The sequence below is a fragment of the Astatotilapia calliptera genome, chromosome 16 (genome assembly GCF_900246225.1).
Source record: "Astatotilapia calliptera chromosome 16, fAstCal1.2, whole genome shotgun sequence".
Lineage (NCBI taxonomy): Eukaryota > Metazoa > Chordata > Actinopteri > Cichliformes > Cichlidae > Astatotilapia > Astatotilapia calliptera.
Genome location: NC_039317.1, coordinates 6,022,487 through 6,048,359, shown reverse-complemented (window position 1 = coordinate 6,048,359; position 25,873 = coordinate 6,022,487). Strand labels below are relative to the sequence as shown.

Genomic DNA, 25,873 nt, shown 5'->3' with positions numbered 1-25,873 from the left:
CTACATATTTTACATGCTATATGTCCAAACACAGTTGTTCCTTCGCATTATGGCACAAGGCCATTTGTTGGTCATTGTTCTGTGCCATTACTGGGAGCTTTGTAGTTTGATATACAGATTTTGGACTTTGGGGGACATCTTGTGCTGATCAAGCTGCATGAAGATTTTTTGGAGCACTTCAAAAGTGAAGCGAAAGGGTTTTGGATAAGCTAGGTTGAGTGCATAGATCAAACCTAGAAGCAGGGCACAAGCTGAGGCAACCGAAGTTAGTTCATGCAACACTTCCACACCCTCAATGACAATGACAATGTCTTCAGGTGGCTCCTGCAGTCCCTCCCCCTCCTTCCGAATCACATACACTGCCATGGTGACCTCCTCCAGGTCCCTCTGAACATCATCTGCTCCACAGTCCTACAGAGGTGTACAAGACACAAACACAAATCATCATTAGCCTCACTTCTTACTGTGATTAAGTGTTTGGGTGATGTACCAATATGTGTTATGTGCTGGGCTATTTCTTGGCTGGGTGTCATCACACACCAGAAACAGCAGAGAGAGGTGTATCAATCTGACTCTAATCAAATTGTAAGCAAGAAAGATAAGATTTCCCAACATGTCAAACTATTCCTTTGAACTTGAATAATCAAGTAAGCCCATCTTACTTAAAACAAAGTCAATCCAATATGTAATGTGTTGTTGCTGGGAATTACATAATGTCCAATATGGTCATGATAATAAATACATGTCAGCAATCCAACTGTGGTTCACGTGTTATGTTTGTTCTAACAGTTAACTTTTTTTCCGATGATTAATGTCCACAGTCTAGAACAACAAATGTTGATTAATTTTAAACTCTAAATTTCATAAGACAGACATCCTTACTCTTATTGCTTAACTTACATGTACTTTATTTAAAAACAGTAATTCACAAGCCCAGAGATTCATTACAGAAAGAAAAGGGGATGAGTTCAGTGGTGTATTTTTTGAGTCACTAAAAACATTCATGCATATGAAAGCCATGATTAGCATTGGCCTGCCCATATTGTCTTTATGAAGGATTCAGATATATTTTGACAGCCCTCTTAGTTACGAAGTATCTTGTTTGATGGTACAGATTTACCTGGTCCAATGTGTCCATGATGTTCGCAATCTTTTGGCGTGTTGCTCCTCCTTTGGCACGTATGACTTTGATCAGCTGACTTGAGTGCATGTCTAACTGGGCCATGAACTTCCATTCAAGAGGAACAGCCATGAGCCTCTGGAACTCTGTATTTATCTAAAAACAAAACACAAATGACAGTAGATATTGTATTATGGAACAAAATGCTGAAACTGATTGTATGCCAAAATGTCTATATCCCAAAAAGTATAACATATATGGGAATTCAAAATGTAAATTCTTTCATTAAGTTCAGTGTTATAAAATCTCAACCACATCAAGATATGACCGATTCATGAAAGTTAACTGCAATAAATCCTGAAGCATACAGACTTCGATCACTTCAGTTCCATTCTTACCTCTTTCTGTGTGAAGAGTGCAGGCCATCTGTCCTTCAGTTCCTGAATGCTTGGTTCTTGCTTTACCACCTCATGTCGTCTGTAGGCAAACGTGTTAGCCATTTTGTCTGCGATGACCCTTTCATTGTCCCTTATCCCGATCTCTGTCAGAAGTTCTAGTCTCACTTTTTCCATGCTGTCCAGAGTCTCACCAGTAGGAAAGGATGGATAAAAGTTAGCTTCAGAACGTTTTGGCTTCTTCACTTTTTTAGCAGGGAAAGCATCTGTAGTAGCTTTAGATTTCAGTGAGTTTACACCCCTGGACACCCCTGTAATTTGAGCCTGGTCCTGTAGTTTGCCATTTTGTACTTCAGTCGTTGTTTCCAACCGTAGCAGCCATTGAATGATCCAGGTTCTTTCAAACATGGGTGCTTTTTGATAAGGGCCTCTGCAGCTGCGCAGAAATGTGCATCCTCTGGATAGGCCTTGTAACGGTAAATTTCTTCTGCAACTCTTTTCAGGATATCAGACAGCATTCGGGCGCTTAAAGTCAACATTTTTTGGCTTACACGGTACTCAGTATTCCCCCTCTCTAGCTGTAGCTCTGTGTCATATGAAAATTGGGGAATTGCAAAGTCTTCTGGCCACTGTTGTGTTCGAGATGACATAGATTCAGGGGATGAGAGGATAATTGTGTCATTTGATGCCACCGAAATACCGTCATCAGACTCAAATGAAAGAGACAGAGATGAAGTGGACTGATCGGCACTGATCAAAGGTGGATTTGTTTGCTGGTGGATCACTTTGATTGTCCCCAAATTCCGAAGTTCGGTGGTAGAATTCAGATTGAAGAAGTCATTGCCAAAGTCTTGGTCCATGTATTGCAGTCTGAAGTTACCTTTTAACCAAAAGGTAGTCTTTATCGTGCTGAGAAGGTCTTCAAGTGACTCTGGGATGCCATTTAGAAGAGTCAGCTTTTCAATGTTGTTCTCTCCTAAAATCACCTTCAGTCTTGCAGGTGTTGAACCAGCCATGGTGGTCTGAGAACAAAGCACAAGCACAGTTAGTGAGGATCAACATGTAAACCACTGACATTTCCAATTAGGAGAATTTAATGTCAAACTAGAGGAAAAGAGAGAAGGCAAAGAGAGGAGGAAAGGGGAGGAGAAAATGAAGAGGAGAGGTGGAGATCAGCTGAGGCAGCGAGGAGAGAAGGCAAACCGAAGAGGAGAGGGGAGGAGAAGAGAGATGGCGAGAATATGGGAGACATTGAAGAGAAGAGAGAAGGAGAGGAGGTGAGGAGAATATAGGAGACAACAAGGAGAGGAAAGAAGAAAAAGAGAAGAGAAGCAGAAGGGGGGAGAGCATAGGATTAGCATTCACTGACTGGAATCCAGCAACCTGCATTAAAAAAATGACATAACTGATGAATTGCCAATGACATCATCACACCACTCTGGCTTGCAGTATAAAATAAATATGTTCTGAGAACACATTAGTATTGTATGGGTCTGGGTTTTGTTTTCCCACTTAAGAAAATACTTTATCATATTTTGAGGCCTCACCCTTTAAACATGGACATATCTTTTCAAGGTGACAAGACGCATCCCTCTAATTTTGTAGTCTGCCAGTGGGTAGGTATCATGCAGTTCTTGTGGCTCAACAAGTTCCACTTCTTTGCTTGGTGATGTTTTGAGATCATAAGCTCTGTAGTGTTCCATATACCATCCGCTAAGCTTTTTCAGAATGAAGATTAGTTTGTCCTGCAGTATCACCATTTGGATGATTTCACCAAACTCTGGCAGTCCTCCCAGTGAGCCGTGGATCAAGATCTTCCCACACTTGTAGATTAGTCCATTATATGCTACACTTTTAGCCAAGCACACATTGTCCATATCTGGAGACTTCTGTCTCAGTGCATTTGAGATGTCCTTGTTAAGAACATCAATGTGAACAGTGGAAACATCTGTTACTTCCAGTGGGGGTTTGGCAAAGCTAATTGCATGCAAATGATATGCAATCTGATACTGATGTCTCTGTGAAAGGGAAAGAAGTACATTTTTGAAGCATCTGATGTTCCTTGCAACTCTTTTAAAAAAAACTATGCTTTGCTTCGAATCGCATAGTCCATAGTGCAACCAGTGGCCCAAACTTACGGATCAAGTATGGATAATGTTCCAAGTAGTGGTGCTTTGGTTTAAGATTAACATCTGGGAAAACCTCTTGAAACTTGATTCTGTGCTCGGAGATCTTAAAACCAAGATATGCAATGGAGTCCTCAGTATGAACAGGACTGACAACAAGATCAACAATGTCCTTCAAGTCTGTTAAGATGTGCCAAGCAGGCTCCTCACAGGGTACACTCTGCCCAACGAACAAAGGCAAAAATCTGGTAAGACTCCAGTTCTCGTGTGCATTCCCTCCTACACTTTTTTTGGATGCAAAACTGAGAGCCACAGGATGAGGTCGATTTGTTTTGTCAGCCCACTTAAAGTTGAAAGATGATATTGCTTCATTCAATGTACATAATGTGAAATACTTTTTTTTGATTAACAAATTGAGGCAAAGCGCAAGTTCAAAAGGAACAATTCCCTCAAAAAGATCATGTACAACATCAGGTGGAAACCCAGTGGTAACATCAAAATGTGAGAGGTGCTTTGACAAAATACACTTTGATTTCACACCATAATAACTGGGCCATTTGTTTTCCTCAATAATTCGTAAATGATCTGCATGAATGTCTTTTGTTCTTAAAGTAAAGACTTCACTTCTGACTTCAATAGTCTGGAACTCTGATGTTTCTGCAGTGCAAAATCTACATACGTATGTCCCTGAGAAATTTTCAAAGAATCCAGCAATACTGTGTGCACCAAGGTTGTCGGCAACAACACACTGAACAGTGCCTTTTACTGTTCTGCCCAACTTTGACAGAAATATCCCATTCTGTTCCAAAATTACAAGATCATTAATTACAGGTTTTAACACTTTCTCATACCCATAGCACTTCAGATCATTACTTTTGATTAAAGCAGCCAAATAGATTGAGGTTAAAGCAGAATTACAGCCTGGTGGCAAATTACCCAAAACCCAGTACAATCCACAAATTTTATGCTTCCTCCGTGATGTACCAAGGGGATTACATATTTCGAATTCATCAATGTATAATATCAATGAAATGCTTTCCTGCTTGGACAACAGTCCATTTTCATGGAAGAAGTCACCATCGAAGATAGTTTTGTAGTGCACAGAAGTTTTTTGAGGCTGATTATCTACAGTATTCAAATTAACAGCCTGATCCAAGATTGTCTGGCAGTCAAGAATATGCTGCAAAGACTTTAAAATTGAAATATATTGGAATGACTTGTTATTTTTTCGGTCAAGTATATATTCCACTGGTTCCACTACTTTAAAGTGGCTCTTATAGTATGCTTTTCGTCTCCAAGGACTGGAAAGTGGACCTTTATCTCCAATTGCTTTTTTTACAGGGTTTGTCTCACAGAGTACACTGGCTAGCTTTTCAACAACTGACTGGTCAAATTGGCATCCGTTGTCTTGTAATACTTGGCTAATAGTCTTTTGGGTAATCGCCACAGAAACAGAACCAATCAAATAGTTTAACTCCTGCAAAAGCTCATCTACAGCTGCATTAGACACAAGAAAGATGTGTTCCAACTTAAGGAGCACTGAAGCAATTTTAAGCTCAATATCCTTCTCTAAGTTTTCAGAATACCCACTGCCAAAAGCAGAATTTAAATTTACATCACTCTCTATAATTTCCACATCTGAAATATCACTGGCAACACTGGCACAAGATTCATCAACAGAACTTATTCCAGGCTTAAATGTGTTCACTGTACCAGAGTGTTTTCTGTATTCATGACTTTTGAAGTTCTCATAGACATTGGTTTTATATTCACAGTTTTGGAACACACATGTTACAGTCTCCTTATTTTTAAGATGCTGATAGATATGTTGAAAATATTCTCTTTCTGTGGAGAGTTTATTATGGCCACAAATATGGCAAGTGAATGTGGACGCAGCTTTGGAGACTGCTTGTTGGGCAGGGTGATTTCTTGATAGATGGCTCAGTAGGGCGTTCCAAGTCTTGAACCTACATGCACAATTTAAATAAGTGCATGGATATGAGTGGCCTCGTCCGTAATGCCTGTGAATCAGATTGTAGTGTTTGAGCAATTCAGATCTTTTTGTTAATGTTGTCCCACAGTCCTTGCATCTCCACATGAAGCATAGCACTGGAGAAACAAAGAGACACGCTTTACTGGGTGTATATAAATAATTTGAGAAAACACAGAGGGAGAGTTGGGCAATATTACAATATATCAATATGGTGATATGAGACTAGATCTCATCTCAGCTTTTTGCCACATTGCCCAACACAAAGCGAATCATTTAAACACAAAATGTATTCATCAAATGTAGCCAGCCCTCTCTAATTAGATTTTAAAGGGATAAGTTCAAAACAAAAGTTTAAAAACAAAACCCAAATGCCCATAGGTACATTTATTTTTTTTTTGCAATTGTTTTATATATAAAGCCGATTCCTGTTCAGTGTAAAACTGAATTAAGTTTAAATGAGACATTACTATTTTGAACTTGCATACCTTTGTTGTTGATGAAGTGAAAGTATGCAAGTTCACAGGTAAAACGAGCTGCCTGGCACGCCTCCACACAGGAATGCCCCTCTTGAAGTAGTCACAGAGCTGAGAAGAAGTTAGGTCAGAAGGTGGTGATGGGGCATCACATTGGACACCAAGCCAAAGGTTGTGGCACTGTCCAGGGTTCCAACCAGAGGTGATGTAATCTGTCTGCCATCAGCAGACACCCCTCTGGAGAGGTTGACAGGAAGGAAAGGAAGCGCTACCCAAAGTCCTAAAGATTAAAGATATGTTCGAGTTAGTCTGTCGATCTTTCATCATGTTTACAGTGTTCATCTGCATCTATGTACTTATATATGTATTCAGACAGACCAGAAGTGTGCTAGGTCTACAAGAAATCTGATGGCTGTATTTTCTGTGTTCAATAGCGTAATACTTTCTTCTATGATTTCTAATTTTGATTTTCTGCCGCACACCATCTCCCTCTCACACGGCTGATCCGTGCGTGTACGAGCGCTGCACGCACCCTTTCTCCTCGCCTTCTTAAAGGTCATGTACATTGAAAGCAATGCAAGCGGCAGTAAATGCATGCTTCCTGGAGCCACCACAGCTAAACTTTACCTCCTACATCACCCGTGGCCGTGACCGCATGAACTATTCGCGCCGACAGGCATACTGCGAACAACCACTCGTGTATAAATGCGCGCGCCCGAAGTAACGTAGTCTGAAGAGAACCGCGGCCCAGCTTGCCGCTATAATGTGCTAATGCTAATGAATAACTAACAGTAAGCCAACACCGACACACTGCATGAATACACAACTTTAAGCTAGCGTTACAATATTAAAACAAGAGAGTACCGCCGGCAAACTACTAACTTAACCTACATGTCCAAGCACAAACTACCAACAGGTCTGACATTTCGCTAATGTTAGCAGGGCTGAATGATAGCGGTTTGGTCAGGTCAGTTTACTAAACACTTAACAAACTTAACAATACAGTTGGAATATTTTTATATCTAATATATTAAAATATGTGTTCTACATTTGACTTACCTTCAAGGACTATGGAAAAAGTAATATCTTCGTTACCTTATTGACCAAATTGTTCACGAGGTCCTGGCTGCAGCCAAGTGCCTCTCAAATTGTTGTTCTCAACCGCAGGTAGAAAATTCTGGAGAAGGCGGAGACGTCATGACATCAGACGCACTGCGTCACGAGAAACCTAATTGATGCAGGTTGACTCTAATGAGAATAGCAGGTTACATGTGTACTGAGGGAACAACACGTAAAAACAAGTTGATATACTCCACAAATGTAGACTGGCTCCACTAAAGCAGAAATCTTAATGAAACTCACTCTGAACTTTACGTAACTTCAACTACTGCTGAAATACACTTTTTAGAGTGTACAAATCCTAATTACCCATGTTTAACTCAGCGGGCGTTATTGCGGATGCCGTGCAGGTGCGTCCACCTTTCCTGCATGGACGCCCCACCACAATACCACAATACCTTTCAACTTTTCTTATATATTGATATTCTGTTTTTTTTTAGAATCCTGAAATGTAAATGTGCCTGTCATTTTCTGTTGTTTAAATGTGCTACATAGGCTTGTTAGAAAAAAATAAAATTCTCTTATAAAGTGAGACACACAGAGTAGCAATTGAGTCTGCTCTTGAGTCCACTGCATCCTTATTTGTGACACTTGCTCACATTCAAACCAGCCTTCTAGATCTTTACCATCACAACCTTTAGATGCTGCAGGTTTTCCTCCCAAGATTCACTGTAAATCGCCACATCATCCAGATAGGCAGCTGGAAACTTGGAACAACCATTAAGGGTAATGTCCATCAACCTTCGAAAAGTTGCAGGTGCCCCCCCCCAGTGAAGACCAAAATGCAAAACGGTGTACTGAAAAAAACCTATTCCTGGAATCTGAAAATCTGTGTATTCTTTACAGGATAAAGGCACTTGCTAGTAACCCTTACACTAATCTAAGATGATGTATTTAGTAGGGGTGCAACAATACTCGTATCGATATTGAACCGTTCGATACAGTGCTTTCGGTTCGGTACACAGCAAATTCAAAAGTGTTAAATGTTTTAGTGTTAGTAGTCTTCTTGCAAAAGTAGAGTCACATTCTTTTAATGTAACTCTGAGGTGTAAAATGATAGTAGTTAAAATCGAGTGTTAAAAATGAGTGTTTCTATGTCAAATCTGGAGGTGTTACAATGGAAACATTAACTCTTGACCTCTTAACTCTGAACTCCTACAGGGGCTATGACACCAATAGAGTAAATTCACAGACTCCGTCCCCAGCACCATAAGCTCCAATCGAAGCTGAAGTGAAGCCGTTTCAGAACATTTTGCTCTACATATTTGAGTTGTTTGCCATGCTTGGTAAGTCATTTTTTCAAAGATTGTTTCAATTATTATTATTAGCTTTTACTTCCGTGGCTCTTTGGAGTTGAGACAAAGCTGTGTGAAAGGCATTAGCCATGTTGCTCGGTGATAGCATAATATTCTGTTTTAGCTAGCCTTGAAAAAAAGCTTGCATGTGAATTTTCAGTCAAACCTTTGGTCAAATACACCTAAAACAATGTCTAGAATGTGAAATGTTAGTATAATGGTGCTACTTGAAGCCTGAAAACGATCTCCCATAAACAAAACGAGCAAACAGCAGTAGCTGACGTCCTGACTGGGTTCTACGTTAGCATTTAGATCCCTCCAGAGTTTTGTGCACACGGTTTAGGTAAAAATGAAAAAGGTTGAGGTTTTACATTTAGTTCAGTATTACCTGTTGTCTGTGTCCTTGTCTTTTGGGAAAATACTTTACACAAGTAATGGCTCAAAGAGGATTCTTTTTTTTTTTTTTTTTACTGTGCTGCAATTGATTACCGGATTATTTGTGCCATTAATTAGTGTCAACTAATTTTTATTCAATCTCCACATAGGATATGCTTGTGAAGATGGAATATGGGGGAGAGCAGAAGTGTGTTGAAGTTCCACAAAGTGATGAATGAAGGACATGCATATTGTAAATTCAAATTTTATTTGTCACGTACACAGTCATACACAGTACGATGTGTAGTGAAATGCTTGGACAACTGCTCGTGACCTAAAGAAAACAAAAAAGGAAAAGGCTATGAATAAGATAGGAAATAAATATGAAAAATTAAAAAGGGTAAATTTAACTAGGAAGGAATAAAATATAAATTAAGGTTAAAAATGAAATAACTGTACAACACAAATTAGAATGAAGGGTAAATTTAACTGGGAGAATAAGATAAAATATATAAATTAAAGTTGAAAATAAAATAACTGTACAACAAAATACACAATATAGAACTGTATAAGAATGTATGAAGAAATATAAATAAATATATACACAATAACAGCAGCATATACACAATAACAGCAGCGTGATTTAAGTAATGAAGTGTAAACAAATGTTCAGAATGTCCAGTGTGTGTGTAAGAACTGTATGTGTGGGTCAGTACTGTGTGGTGGTGTGATTGAGAGACCGTATCGCCTGCGGGAAGAAGCTCCTCCTCAGTCTCTCTGTGTTGGTCTTCAGGGAGCGGAATCGCTTTCCTGACCTCAACAGAGAGAACAGTCCGTTGTTGGGGTGGCTGAGGTCCTTCACGATCTTCCTGGCCTTGGTCCAGCACCGCCTGCTGTAGATTGAGTGCAGGTCAGGGAGCTCGGAGCGGATGGTGCGCTCAGCTGATCGCACAACCCTCTGTAGAGCTCGTCTGTCCTGCATGGTGCTGTTCCCGAACCAGGTTAAGATGTTTCCCGTCAGGATGCTCTCTATGGTGCACGAGTAAAAGTTCCTGAGCACCTTGGAGGGCAGTTGGAAGTCTCTCAAGCGTCTGAGGTGGTAGAAACGCTGACGGGCCTTTTTCACCACGGTGTTGATGTGACAGGACCATGACAGGTCCTGCGTGATGTGAACTCCGAGGTATTTGAAGCTGTCCACTCTCTCCACTGGGCACTCGTTGATGACGGGGGTCTGGTAGTTCCTCTCCTGCTTAGTGCTGAAGTCCACTATCAGCTCCTTTGTCTTACTGACGTTTAGAAGGAGGTTGTTCCTCTGGCACCAGTTCTCCAGATTCCTAATCTCCTTCAGGTATGCCGTCTCGTTGTTATCAGTGATCAGGCCCACCACGACGGTGTCGTCAGCAAACTTGATGATGGTGGTGGAGCTGGTAGTGGCCACACAGTCATATGTGTACAAAGAGTACAGCAGGGGGCTCAGAACACACCCCTGGGGGGCTCCAGTGCTGAGAGTGGTGGAGGCTGAGACATGTCCACCCATCCTTACTGCCTGTGGTCTGCCAGTTAGGAAGTTGGAGATCCACTGACACATAGATGAGCTGAGTCCCAGATGCTCCAGCTTGGTGGTGAGTGTGGAGGGAATTATGGTATTAAATGCAGAGCTGTAGTCTATGAAGAGCATTTTAACATAATTCCCCCTTTTAGTGTCCAAGTGAGTGAGTGATGTGTGGAGGAGATGAGAGATGGCATCGTCTGTGTATTGAAGAAATAAGTGATGAGAATGCTGTTATTTGCATTTACCAGCTCACCTATGTCAGACCTTTTGATAAACAAAATTCTAATAAAAGTGAGAACATGTATACTGTTACATCTTTCAGAAAATGTTTTTGAAATTGTGGTGCACAGTTCAGAATAAATGTTTTTACAAAAACCATTGCATCTTTTTAGTAAATGTTTATTTCCAAAAGAAATTTCTAGAAGTTCAGAACAGGAAAATTCCCGCTTTTTAGAATTAATTAGAAGATAACTCTTACGTAGTTAAACTAAAATACTCTTTGAGAGTTAATATATAAACTCTTAACACCTAGTTAGCATTAGTAAGTGTTAAATTATCAACTCCAGACAGATTTGGTGTTTAACACTAAATCAGTGTTAACTTACCAACTCTCCAAAAAGAGTTAAATTAACACTCTCTGGTGTGGACCCATATAGACACTTTAATAGTGTTGAAATCAAATCTGACAGTGTTAATTTGGACATGATGGATTTGCTGTGTATGCATATGTATCGAACAATACAAATTTTAAAATTTATTTTATCAACTTTTCTTCTGACGATGCTGTCTGTGTTGAGTGCTCAGTGGATCTGCGCTCGACAGTGCAGCCTAGGCGGAGTAGTCGAACGCAGATTCACTGACCACAGGGAAAGCTAGCGAGACAGAAGTTAAGCTCACGTTGCAACATGGCAAATTGAAGGTAAGCGCGTCATGGACAAAAGTAAAACAGTATGTTGAATGTGCCACGCCACGGAACACAACGAATATGACTGCACATTTACTCCGACATCATCCTAGTGCAAAGACAAGTGGAAGCAGACAAAAACAACAAGCACGCATGCTACAAACTTTACCCGAGTCATTTGGACAGCCGTTAGCACATGATTCTCCTTATGGGGACCTGATATGTTTAACCCTTTAAAACCGGTCAGGGCGGGCACGCTCCGTTTTGCGCAACTACTTTTAAATCCTTGTAGAACTGTACTTACATCTTATGCCATCAGCTTGTCCTAGGTCACAGTTTCCTTCCACATATAGCTTTGCAAAAACTGCATAAAAAGCACTTGCAGCAACAAAAACATAATATTCCAGAAACACGCTTTGCCGATCCGAGCAGGTGTTCATAACACTTCCTACGTTAGAATAGACATCAGCGTCAACTATCGCATGTCCGCCATTACCTGCCCAAAACCGGAAGTGACGTCATTTTCGCGGAAATGTAGTTTTTTACCATCAGGGCCTCATGAGTCTATACTGGTGTTTTTAAAAGTTATCTTTGACTTTATGACTTTCTGTGTCGTTTCTGGGATGCTTAGAACTCATATTGCACTGCTGGAAATAGTTTATTTTGATGCATATGCTGCTTTTTTGCAAATTTGCACTATAATATTTATTTTTGTTTTTCCTGCAGTATATAAAAATTGGTGTATTTCAAAAATAAAACTATGAAGACACTCAAAATAAATTTCCTGTGGTTGAAAACTATTTTGTGCAACTTTTTTGTATTTTCAGTTTTCAGGGATAAGCCTCTTAAATTTCTCTAACTAGAAATATATGTTAAGTAAAACAAAGGAGCTGATAGTGGACTTCAGCACTAAGCAGGTTAGGAACTACCAGACCCCCGTCATCAACGAGTGCCCAGTGGAGAGAGTGGACAGCTTCAAATACCTCGGAGTTCACATCACGCAGGACCTGTCATGGTCCTGTCACATCAACACCGTGGTGAAAAAGGCCCGACAGCGTCTCTACCACCTCAGACGCTTGAGAGACTTCCAACTGCCCTCCAAGGTGCTCAGGAACTTTTACTCGTGCACCATAGAGAGCATCCTGGCGGGAAACATCTTAACCTGGTTCGGGAACAGCACCATGCAGGACAGACGAGCTCTACAGAGGGTTGTGCGATCAGCTGAGCGCACCATCCGCTCCGAGCTCCCTGACCTGCACTCAATCTACAGCAGGCGGTGCTGGACCAAGGCCAGGAAGATCGTGAAGGACCTCAGCCATCCCAACAACGGACTGTTCTCTCTGTTGAGGTCAGGAAAGCGATTCCGCTCCCTGAAGACCAACACAGAGAGACTGAGGAGGAGCTTCTTCCCGCAGGCGATACGGTCTCTCAATCACACCACCACACAGTCCTGACCCACACATACAGTTCTTACACACACACTGGACTTTCTGGACTTTGGTTTTGCACAACACTGGTCACTATATTCTTCATTTCCGGTTAATACTTGTACAGCTGCTGTTATTGTGTATATATTTATTTATATTTAGATTTCTTCATACATTCTTATATAGTTCTATATTGTGTATTGTGTATTTTGTTGTACAGTTATTTTATTTTCAACTTTAATTTATATATTTTATCTTATTCTTCCCAGTTAAATTTACCCTTCATTCTAATTTGTGTTGTACAGTTATTTCATTTTTAACCTTAATTTATATTTTATTCCTTCCTAGTTAAATTTACCCTTTTTAATTTTTCATATTTATTTCCTATCTTATTCATAGCCTTTTCCTTTTTTGTTCTCTTTAGGTCACGAGCAGTTGTCCAAGCATTTCACTACATATCGTACTGTGTATGACTGTGTATGTGACAAATAAAATTTGAATTTGAATTTGAATTTTGAATTTGAATTTAAAAAAACAAAAACGATTTTTGAATTTTTTTGTAGTTTATTGCACTTTTTTTGCAATTTATGTACTGTAATTACTATGCACCTAATGCATACATATTATTAAAATCTGGGTTATAATGGTTGTATTGATGTATAGCAACTTGAAATGCTCCCAAAAATGGCACTACAGCATGTAAAAATATAATATAAGCTCTGGCGGACTTGGTTCTTATGGAACGCCAGGACTGCCATAATGAATTAATTAAATACACCATTAAATAATTAATTAAATGTGGCAATAATTAATTAAAATTGGAATTAATTAATTAAATAAATAGTTATGACACATGTAATTAATTAATTATTGACACATTTAATTAATTATTTATGTATTTCACATTTTAATTAATTATTGACACATTTAATTAATTATTGACACATTTAATTAATTATTTAATGATATATTTATTTATTTCATTTTGGCAGTCCTGGCGCCTGGCTCTCGTCATGAAATAATTTTATCTGTCAGCCTCACCCATCAAACTCAGGGGGCGGGGTTAACGCTGCCCATGCAGCTTCTCTAACATTTGATTGGTTGCCGTGCAAAGTAAATCAAAACAGGTCGATCCTAGAAAATCGATTGCTTGTGTAGACTTGGGGCAGCCAGTTATCCCAGAATGCAGATCAAATCACAAGCAGCAATGGTGGTGGTGTAGTTTTAAAATACCCCGTTTTTCTGTCACCAGCTACACTTTTAACAGTGTTTTAGCCGCGAATGTTGCGACGTATGTCTGGTCAGGTTGTCAACATAGAACATGTTTGCAAAAGTGCTCAGATGTTTTCAGAGATTTCACTAGCTCTGCTAACAGTTAGCATGCAGAGTGCACCGAGGGGGTTACGTTAACCGGTTTGTTTACATATTCCACTCTCCGTGTTCCACATGTTGCATTCGCAGATTCTCATTTTCACCGAACGATCGTCTCTTTCCGCCTGGTCTTGTGTCTCTGTGCTTCTGTAACATAAAGAACGAGCTGACATTTTTCTCACGAAACCAGCGATCAGCTCAACAGACCCTCAGTTTACCTGCATGCATCCTCCTCCTCATCTGTCAGCTGTTTAACACCTGCTGCTAATTCAAGAAACACGCCTACGTTACCTGGTGATAGTCACAGTTTAACTGGGCAGCCGGTGCTCGATATAACGCAATGTCAGCGCATTTTTCTGCACAAGATAAGTAAATATAGTGTTTTCCCCGAGCGCAGAGCTGCTGGAGCTCGTTTCCTTACAGAGCACTTTATAGGCGAACAGCTTTATCAGCGGCTGATGTCCAATCACCGGCACACAGCTTTCAAACCTCAGCTGAGTTTTAGCTCTCAGTGGTTAAACGCTGGACTTCATTCACTCAGGTTCTGTCTGTCGGGTCACGTTTACTTCGCTGTTTTATTTACAACTGAGCAAATCGGTTTGGCTGAGGTTAAAGTTACGTTTCATAACTGCATAGTTTCACAGACGTTTAATGGTTCACTGGCACATGTGTTAGACTGAACTATCATCTAAATATCATCTGTTTTTTAATAGTTATTCAACTGTATTCTAAGCACCAGCTGTCTGTTAGAATGTGATTTTTTTTCTCTCTCTGTTGGCAGACGTATAAAAATGCGCAGGAAAATCTGACATGCATGGCGAACTTCACCGACGATATTTAGGGAGGAATAAACACACATCAAACATAAATGAACCATTTGTCTGTCTCCATAATTGAGAGAATTTTCTCTTCTTATGTCAACACTCTCTCTCTTTTTTTTTTCTTTTTTTTTGCTTTTTCGGTCATGTTATGTTTACCTGTCAAAGGCTTGTTACAAACTATGAAACACATTGTGCAGACTTCTGGATGTTAGAAGAAAACTAATACTGCTCATGAATGAGACTAAAGGCAGGAAGGTGTCCTTTAAAACTAAACATGTTAATAGGACCTCCCTGTTTATATCATAGTTTATGATATAGCACGTGTATTTCAGTAATAGCCTGCTGAGGCCACTATACGTGCTGGCCTCATATCAAATGTGAAGGCAGACTGAGTCTATGTTTGACGTTTGTTTATATCTAATCTTCCTTTTCAAACATTTAAACAGCAGCGAGTCTGCAGCTGAGGGAATACAAATTCAAATTGTCGGAACAGGTTTGCTCGTTTCTTGGATTCATTTGGTGATTTATTAAATGTATAACTGTTATTCTAATCTGCTGCTGAGTCTCTTACACTTTTCTTTATGCTGTATATTTTCACATCTCTGGAATAGTTGGCAGTTAGATAGTCAGCTGGGAAACTTTGTGTTAACTCATGGAGCTGAGGATATCGTGGATATGCTGACCTCGCTGCGTGGTGTACAGAGCGAGGTCAGCATGATTAATATTCACAATAAAAATATTAGCCGAACATCATGAAGTCTGTATGTGTTTCATAGTGTCGAACAACCTTTGTACAGTTAAAGCCAGCAGTTACTACATGACGGAAACACCAACGTTATCTCTTTTATGTGTTTATACACAGGTCACACTGATTACTGAACAAAAACCCAAAGATCAGATGTTAAACAGATTTATTTGCTCTCTCTCCTCCTTAAACATGTTTTTAATGTTAGTTATAATTCAGAATTGGCGACTGAAACACGTAGGACACATAAGAACATCAGGAAATAAAACACCGATAAATATAACCTCAGTAAAAGAAGTCAGCGGGGGTTACTACAGCTGTGTACCGGGGCCTGCGCTTTGTCGGTGGGATTGCTTGCGAGGCGAGCGGGTCTATCCCACGCTTTGCCGTGAGACTGGGCAGACATCTCCGAAATCATCGAAACACTTTTGCAAAGAGGCTGTATCTTGACAAACCGACCAGACACATGAAGATTAAACCACTACATTCTCGGCTAAAAAAATATTAAAACGGTATTTGGTAACACACAAACAGGGTTTTTCAAAGCTCAGTTCTGTTAGCTTCCACATGCCGGTTGTTGTGTGCTAGAAACAATGGCCACCAGGCCAAAGCAATGGTTTTGACTCGATCAGCGTTAACCCCGCCCCCTGAGTTTGATGGGTGAGGCTGACAGATAAAATTATTTCATGATGAGAGCCAGGCGTCAGGACTGCCAAAATGAAATAAATAAATATATCATTAAATAATTAATTAAATGTGTCAATAATTAATGAAATGTGTCAATAATTAATTAAAATGTGAAATACATAAATAATTAATTAAATGTGTCAATAATTAATTAATTAAATGTGTCAATAATTAATTAAAATGTGAAATACATAAATAATTAATTAAATGTGTCAATAATTAATTAATTACATGTGTCATAACTATTTATTTAATTAATTAATTCCAATTTTAATTAATTATTGCCACATTTAATTAATTATTTAATGGTGTATTTAATTAATTCATTATGGCAGTCCTGGCGTTCCATAGGTTCTATGGTAGGTCTTAAAGGGTTAAACTAGTTTTTTAATTAAGCAGCAAGGCAGAACAAAATCAGAGGCTGCATCAAGACACGGGGCCTAAACCCCAATTCAACCAGACCCAGAACTGATCTGGAATTAAAACAGGACTACAACAGTTCAAAATCAGGACTACTTTAGGACTTAACCAAGACATAACCAGAATCAATACTACATGATAGGAGCACTGAAAATCATCATAGACCTGCAGTACACTGAAAACACCTCTTTATTGTGGTAACAGGAGACTGTATCTTAGAGGCTTGAGTTTTGTGAACCTATCAATGACCTTTTCAGGGTCAATATTATTCAAATATTCCTTTTCAATAGATAATATGGCCAAATCATTCAGCCTCTCTTGTCCCACGGTTCTCCTTAGCCATGTGTGGAGACAACACAAGGCACTAAAAGAGCGCTCACAGCTGCAGCTACTGACAGGAATGGCAATTCTAAAGATGACCTGATGTCATCAACGAGTGCCCAGGGGAGAGAGTGGACAGCTTCAAATACCTCGGAGTTCACATCACGCAGGACCTGTCATGGTCCTGTCACATCAACACCGTGGTGAAAAAGGCCCGTCAGCGTCTCTACCACCTCAGACGCTTGAGAGACTTCCAACTGCCCTCCAAGGTCCTCAGGAACTTTTACTCGTGCACCATAGAGAGCATCCTGGCGGGAAACATCTTAACCTGGTTCGGGAACAGCACCATGCAGGACAGACGAGCTCTACAGAGGGTTGTGCGGTCAGCTGAGCGCACCATCCGCTCCGAGCTCCCTGACCTGCACTCAATCTACAGCAGGCGGTGCTGGACCAAGGCCAGGAAGATCGTGAAGGACCTCAGCCATCCCAACAACGGACTGTTCTCTCTGTTGAGGTCAGGAAAGCGATTCCGCTCCCTGAAGACCAACACAGAGAGACTGAGGAGGAGCTTCTTCCCACAGGCGATACGGTCTCTCAATCACACCACCACACAGTACTGACCCACACATATAGTTCTTACACACACACTGGACATTCTGGACTTTGTTTTCACTTCATCACTTAAATCACTTTAAGCATGTTTGCACTGCACAAGACATAATGTGGATTGCACAACACTGGTCACTACATTCTTCATTTCCGGTTAATACTTGTACAGCTGCTGTTATTGTGTATATATTTATTTATATTTATATTTCTTCATACATTCTTATATAGTTCTATATTGTGTATTTTGTTGTACAGTTATTTTATTTTCAACTTTAATTTATATATTTTATCTTATTCTTTCCCAGTTAAATTTACCCTTCATTCTAATTTGTGTTGTACAGTTATTTCATTTTTAACCTTAATTTATATTTTATTCCTTCCTAGTTAAATTTACCCTTTTTAATTTTTCATATTTATTTCCTATCTTATTCATAGCCTTTTCCTTTTTTGTTTTCTTTAGGTCACGAGCAGTTGTCCAAGCATTTCACTACATATCGTACTGTGTATGACTGTGTACGTGACAAATAAAAATTTGAATTTGAACCTTCAGAATTGGGAACATGTCATCGTCAAGCAAGTGGAAGGCAGTTGTAATGTTGTGAATGTCCTCTTTTTCCATTTTTCTTTTCATGAAGTTTTTTGCCATGACAAGTTCTTCAGGCTTTATCGTCACATGGTAGTGTGCCACAATGGGTTTTAAGGCATCTTCGGAAAGTAATGTTGAGGAAGATGGATTGCATGCCTGAATACCCTTCATTATTTTCTGTCCTACCCCTAAAAATCTGTCTGCTAGCTCCTGCAACATTCGGTCCAAACAAGGAAAGAACATCTCACACCTAAGCTCTGCTGAGCTTGTGAGATTTGGTTGTTGCACCACAGCTGGATTCGAGCACAAATCCTTCGAGTCTTTTCTGTTTGTGCCTTGCTCCCTGAGGAATCTCAATGTTGCAGCTTCTACAAATGTCCATGGCCTTCTCAAATGTTTCCTCAGCAGCAGCTCTCTCTCTCTCTTTATTCGCCACCAAATTCGTCACACTCTAAAGCCCTTGTAATGATACTGGATTTCCAAGGAAGGGTATTACAAGGGAGGTAGATGAATAGTCTCCTGCTAGCTTGTTGGCTGAACACACTAAAATGTAGTTTTCTGTCTTCGCTCCAAAACAGCACTCTCCTCAGTGCCTCCAATAGACAATTCCTTTTTTCCAAGGTAAGGGACATCTGAACAGAGACAACAGTCCAAATAAATTCACGTTCCCTGTTGCTGTACTCATGATTATAAGACATTGAGACTGTATACTGCGTGTGGTGCAATGATCTGGAGTCGAATTTTGAACTGCCTTTATTCTGGGTTATGAGCCCAACAGCAGTCAGATGCATAATCAGCAATTTCTCCCAGGTGTGGAACAGCACAGTGGGAAGCAAGCTCAACTATAATCAGATCATATACACAGACAGAAATGGGAGAATCGACCGAGAGGACCATGGCAATCTTTGAACTGAACATTAAAATGTAACAAATTTTATGACAGGGGATTTCTATAAATCACCCCCGCAGTTCTTCAGCTAAGACACCTGAGTTAGAAAACACTAACACTGCAGTTGTCTTTTACTCGCGAGGACGGTCACAGAGCGCTCTTCCTGATAGGAGGCACTCACAGACTCGCACTGTATCACCATCTGCGTTCTTTATTTATACAAGCTTGTGTGTGTGTGTGTGTGTGTGTGTGTACAAAGATAACAGAGTTATTCTAGGAACTCAGAGCTGAGGTTCCCCTTTTCTAAGTCTGTATGTTCTTATAAAAGAGGAAGCTGTTAGTTGTTTATCACACAAGAGTTCATGTCAAAAGTCACGTAGCCATTTGCTTAGTGATCAATAAAAGAACACATTTCATGAAGCTGATCACACTATATACAATTTTCTTCTGACAGGAATCAAGGGCACAGTTTATATTTATTGTTAAACATTTAAATCTTTAAATCTTTTTCTATACTTCAGGATAGTTACCTACCCACACTAAAATATCCTATATACCATGGCCATAAAGAGGTCAAGATGGGGATTGTACTTGTTCGGAATGATAAGTGCTTTTAGAAAGAAGTGGGATGCATCCTCTACATATCAAATGCTGTAAATCAGTACCATTCACAGAGAGTTGGGGAATGGCTGCAATTACAGCATTGTAAGATGCCTGTAGACTGAAGAAGTCACTTGGATGAGTGACAAAATGTTTCTCCCACTGAAAACGCTACGTTCCCAACAACTTGAGATAGAAGACATTCAGCATGACACTGATACATAGTCTCTCTCCAGATCTCAGCACAGCCCTTGCTTAAATACACTAAAAAAGAACAAAAGCATTCCACAGCTGTTTTTTACGCCATTGAGCATCTCCAAGAGAAATAATTTACAACCCCTTATCTCCTCTTACAGGGTCACCTAAAGGTGGCTTCCTGCATCCCCCAATTCCTGAGATAAGATCACCAGGCTCCACCATCTATTAAACTGTATGTGCAATAAAGTGTGAAACAGATTTATATGCTAGGAAGTGTCTTGAATAAATCACAGAGTGTTGCTGTTAAACTGCATATACTGTCAGGGTCCTGGGTCATTTGACCCAGCGTTCTTAGTTTTCCTGTGTTCCTGTGTCATGTTAAGTTCATTTGTTATTCTATGGGTCCTAAGTTGTTCAGGTTGATTTATTGGATTTCCCCTTCTGTCTTTATCCCCATTGTTTCCCTCTGTGTGACCGTGTATTTAGTGATGTGAGTTATTGTGCTTCATTCATTTTCACTTCATTTATTTATTCATTTTCAGGCACAACAAATACCTATATTGAACATAAAATACACAAAACAAAAAACAAAACTTGCCTGAAAAAGGAGTGGGACGAAGAAAACTTATTAAATCCCACCCCTATACTCACTCATCAACAAAAAAAAAAACAATAAACTTCCCGCAGCTACGCCCATCATTGCATACAGATCCATCAACAACCCCGGGCAGATACAAGCATCTAAGCGGCAGCTCGCAACCAACAATTAGAGCCTTCATAACTGAATACAGAATATATAAATTATAAATTGCATTACCACAGGTAACAGGCAGTAATAACTACAAGTAACAAACACACATACATATACATACATATATATCTACACACACAAGTACATATATGTACATACATACGCACACTTTATTTATTTATTTTTATTTTGGAATCCATACCAGCAATGGTAAGAGGACAGACATTACAGAGCACACTAAAACCCATCATTGAGTATACTGTGACCAAACCAACTGTTTGTAGAGAAATTTAAATCTATGAATATTTTTGCATTGTTTCAATTGTAAACTCAGACTGTTCCAGATTTTCACACCACATACAGACACACAAAAGCCTTTACGGGTTGTTCGAGTTCTGGGTAATTTGAATTCTCCAAAGCCTCTCACATTATAAACCTTTTCTCGAATTTCAAATCTAGTTTGTAAATTTGCCGGTAAAAGTTTAGTAAAAGCTTTATACAAAATTATGGATGTATTGTAATTAACCAGATCCTGGAATTTAAGTAACTTTGCCTGAAGAAAGAATTTGTGAGTATGATCTAGATAACCAGCCTTGTGAATAATACGCAGTGCTCGTTTCTGTACTGTGACTAATGGATTAGTTGTATTTTTATATGTATTTCCCCACACTTCCACACAATATGTAAGATATGGAAGAACCAGGGTACAGTACAGAGTACGAAGTGCATCTTTATCAGAATCAGAATCAGAAACTTTATTGTCATTGTCATGAGAACAACGAAATTAAGAATGGTCCCCGATCATTGCATCATCCCTAGCAATATCAAAATATAAATAAAACAATAAAATTCAATAAATAAAATAGATAGAATACTTAAAATACTAATAAGATATAACAGTAAAACATTCACATACATTCCCACACACATGCTTCAGACCGTGCATAGATTAACACAAGAGTGGCGTGATGGACATTTTTTTGTAGTATTCAGATGTGTTATTGCAGTTGGATAACAGCTGTGTTTGAGTCTATTAGTCCTTGCTCTGATTGCCCTGTACCGTCTGCCTGAGGGCAACAGTTCGAACAGGGAGTGGCCAGGATGTGAGGTGTCTTTTATGATGTTTTGGGCCTTTTTAAAACAGTGGGCGTTGTGTAGAACTTCCAGTGTGGGGAGAGGGCAGCCAGTGATCTTTTGGGCGGTGTTAATGAGCCCTTGGAGTGCTTTCCTCTGAGCCCCTGTGCAGCTAGTGTACCAGATGCATATCAAGGAATTGTTTCACTTTGTTCAAAACTGCGAGGCTTCTAGAAATTTTGGTTTTTATGTGTCTGACGTGGGGTTTCCATGAAATTTTGTTATCAATTACAACTCCCAAAAATTTGTTTTCACTCACATTATCAATTGGTACACCTTCAATGATAATTGGTAATTCTATATTATATTTTAAATTACCAAAAAACATTGCTTTAGTTTTATTTATATTTAATGATAATTTATTTATGTCCATCCATTTTTTTATTAATTTTAGCTCCCTGTTTACAGTCATTACAAGATCAGTATAATCATCGCTACTGAAAAATATGTTGGTGTCATCTGCGAACAGTATGAGTTTAAGTACTTGAGAAACATCAAAAATATCATTTATGTATACATTGAAAAGTTTTGGTCCCAACACTGACCCTTGGGGAACACCACATGTAATACCAAGTTTCTCTGAATGGTAATGCCCTATGCTAACATATTGTTCCCGACCTGTTAGGTAACTTTTTAACCAGTTACCAGCTTTCCCTCGAATACCATATCTTTCCAATTTATCCAGTAAAATTGAGTGATTGATTGTGTCGAAGGCCTTTTTGAGGTCAACAAAATACCAACTGCATATTTATTTTTATCCAGTGTATCAGTAATTTCTTCTACTGCCTCAATTATCGCCATTGAAGTGGTTCTTTGCGTTCTGAAACCATACTGACCAACATTTATTATTTGATGTTTTTCAAGGAATTTTTCTAATCTTGAATTAAAAAGTTTTTCTAGAATTTTTGAGAATTGAGGCAGTAGAGAAATAGGCCTATAATTGGTAAAACTGTGTTTGTCGTTACTTTTATATAGTGGTATTACTTTCGCAATTTTCATTTTTTTTGGAAAACAACCGGACTGAAATGATAAATTACAGATATATGTTAAGGGACTAGCAATATTCAGAATAACCTGTTTAACTACAGACATATTTATGTCATGATAATCAGTTGAAGACTTACTTTTACATTTTAATGTGATATTTATTACTTCTTGCTCATTTGTAGCTGAGAGGAACAGTGAAAAGGGATTTGATTTTATATTACTGATATTTTCATTTTTATGACACGGGATGTCCGCTGCTAGTTCAGGGCCAACATTTATGAAGAATTTATTGAACCCATCGACAATATTACTCATGTTGTGATTTTCACCATTTGCATCAGTAAAATATTCAGGATATGATGTTCCAGAAGATCCTTGTTTAATTAAGTTGTTTAACACATCCCAAGTTCCTTTTATATTGTTTTTATTTTCATATAATCTTCTTCTATAATAAAGTTGTTTGCTCGTTCTTATAATATCAGTCAATTTATTTCTATATGCTTTATATCTTTGTTCCACTTCTTTTGTTTTTACTTTGATAAACTGTTTATACAGATTGTTTTTCTTTTTGCAAGCATTAATAATTCCTTTTGTGAGCCAAGGACTTTTTATCTTTTTTTTCTTTGTCATGTGTTCGTTTACAGGACAATGTTTATTGTACCACATAGTAAAAATATCTAGAAAATTATCATGCTTTGCTCCCACTCCTTGTGTTCTGCATTTTCCTCTTTCCATCATGTTCTCTCTCTCTCTCTCTCTCTCTCCCTCTCTCTCTGTGTTATGTTCAAGGTCCATGCCTTGGTGTCAGCATTTTCAGTTTAGTTTCCTCCCCGCGCTGTCATGTGTAATTGTCCTCAGCTGTGTTCCCTGTGTACTTTACACTTCCCTCATTACCTTTCGTGTACTTATGTCAGAGTTCTGTGTCGTGTCGTCCCTCATGCTGTGTGTTCCCTTGTGTTCCTCTCTGTGAGGTTTAGTTTATATTTTCCCAGTCTAGTTTAGTTCATCATTAGTTGTATAATTTTTCCTGAGCCTAAAATAAACTGCCTTTTCAGTCCCCATTTTTGCCTCTGTGAAGTCTGTGTTTGAGTCCTCATCTCCTGTTTGCACACAGCGCTTCTTCACATATACACTGTAAATTGAACCCTACAGGACACCACAGTTTAAGTTTCTCGTTTGCGCAGGTGACATCTTTGCACAGTGTTTAGATGGTGATTGTCCAAACTATGTATACATTTCATTTGTTGAGGTGTTCATGTACTGTCCGATGAGAGTGTGAGGAGTTTGTTTATGTTTCATTTGGAAATATCTGCTGTAATTTTGGGCTACAGTTCAATTTACTGACAGAGCACTCAATCAGGCAAAGCTATGCAAGGTGTAGAATTCAATGGGCATAAGTACAGTTCACAGAGAGTTAGGGAATAGCTGCTATCACAGCATTGTAAGATAGCAAAAATGTATCCTTAGGCCCCTTGCTCGATTCAGAGATGCTCTTTCCCCTTACACGTAAATGGCCTCCTTGACTCCCCGCTCAAACCAGCGTTCGTCTCTGTCCGGCATGTGTACATCCTCATCATTGAAAGAGTGCCCACTGGCCTGTAGGTGTAAACAGACCAAGTGCGTAGATTTGGTTTTGCCATTGGTGGGGATGGATGATTCAACCCCCGAACCCTGCCCTGTTTTTTTTTCTTCTTTTTATCTTTGCTTCTTGATAAAAAAAAAAAAGGAGAAATATACTTGCCTACATATTCTATTCTACATGCTTTTAAACCATTTAAAATTACAATTCATAGTTTTATATGTGAATTATGTAATGTTAAATTACTATTAAACAAATGACTGACTAAGTATTTTAGACTTTAGTTTACTTCATAAACTGAATCAGGTATCATACAAAAATAAAAATAGCTTCAAATACAGTCATGACAATAAAAGAATATGACTTAGGGACTTAACAACATTACTTCAGGTATAGTACACCAACATCTCTTATACATTAGCACTAAGGGAACACTGAATGACCTGGTGGTTTTTGTCAATAAAACTACCGTAATTGTCGGGCTATAAGCCGCTACTTTTTGCACAAGCTTTGAACCCTGCGGCTTTTAGTCAGGTGCGGCTTTTCTATGGATTGTCCATGATTTTTGTCATATCGTAAGACGATTTGTTTTGTTTGTTCCGCTGTTGTACGGCACTACGTTGCATGTGATCAGACACATAGTATCGGGGTTCAAGAGTCGTATGTTGGTCACATGTCCATCCGCCAGGCAACATAGTGCCGTACAAGTAGCGCGAAAAACAAACTTCAAAGTAGCGCTACGCGTTCAGCGGGAGGCGTGGATGACGAGCGGCAATAAACTTGCGAAAAGCAAGTTATGCTCAACTCCACCGGTGGAATCTGACAGCGTGGAAAAATGTGAAAACATCCATGATCACCAACAGATTTTGAAGGGCTGGACTGCTGCATGATGGAGAGGAGGACTGCTGCTTGCCACATGGGTGGCCACCAAGCCAGCTCCGGGGCTTCCAGAGTGGACACTTCCCCGTCGCTGAGACGGGGCATGGGGCGCCGATGGTCCGGGCCGATTCCCTAGCCTGCTCGCGGAGTGGGGAGTAGGTTCAGTGGGATGGCTCCCCGGCCAGAAGCGGGCGATTGGGGTATATGGCGGGGCGTGTTATATAAAGTATATAAAGTATAAATCATATAAAGTATTCATGTTAGATTCCTACTTGTGTTTACAGCTTAACAGTAGATATGTTAATGCTAATTCCTTATGATCCACATCAATGCTATTTCTAAACAATTTTTCTGAGTGCTTAATTTCTCCTAATAGAGAAAACACCATTTTTATTTTTTTTTACTTTTGTTTTAAATAAACCAATGGGCATGGTCCAGAGTCTCCTTGGTTGTTTGTGTTTATTAATATTCATTGTTTCAGTTAGTTTCCTGGTTATTTGTTAATTATTTCCTGTGT

General features: G+C 39.2%; 1 protein-coding gene across 2 annotated transcripts in view; it reads right to left on the bottom strand.

Moving 5' to 3' along the window:
- LOC113007434 (syncytin-A-like) overlaps positions 1–25,873 on the bottom strand; it is a 445,664-nt gene that overhangs the window by 294,188 nt on the left and 125,603 nt on the right. The window lies entirely within an intron of this gene.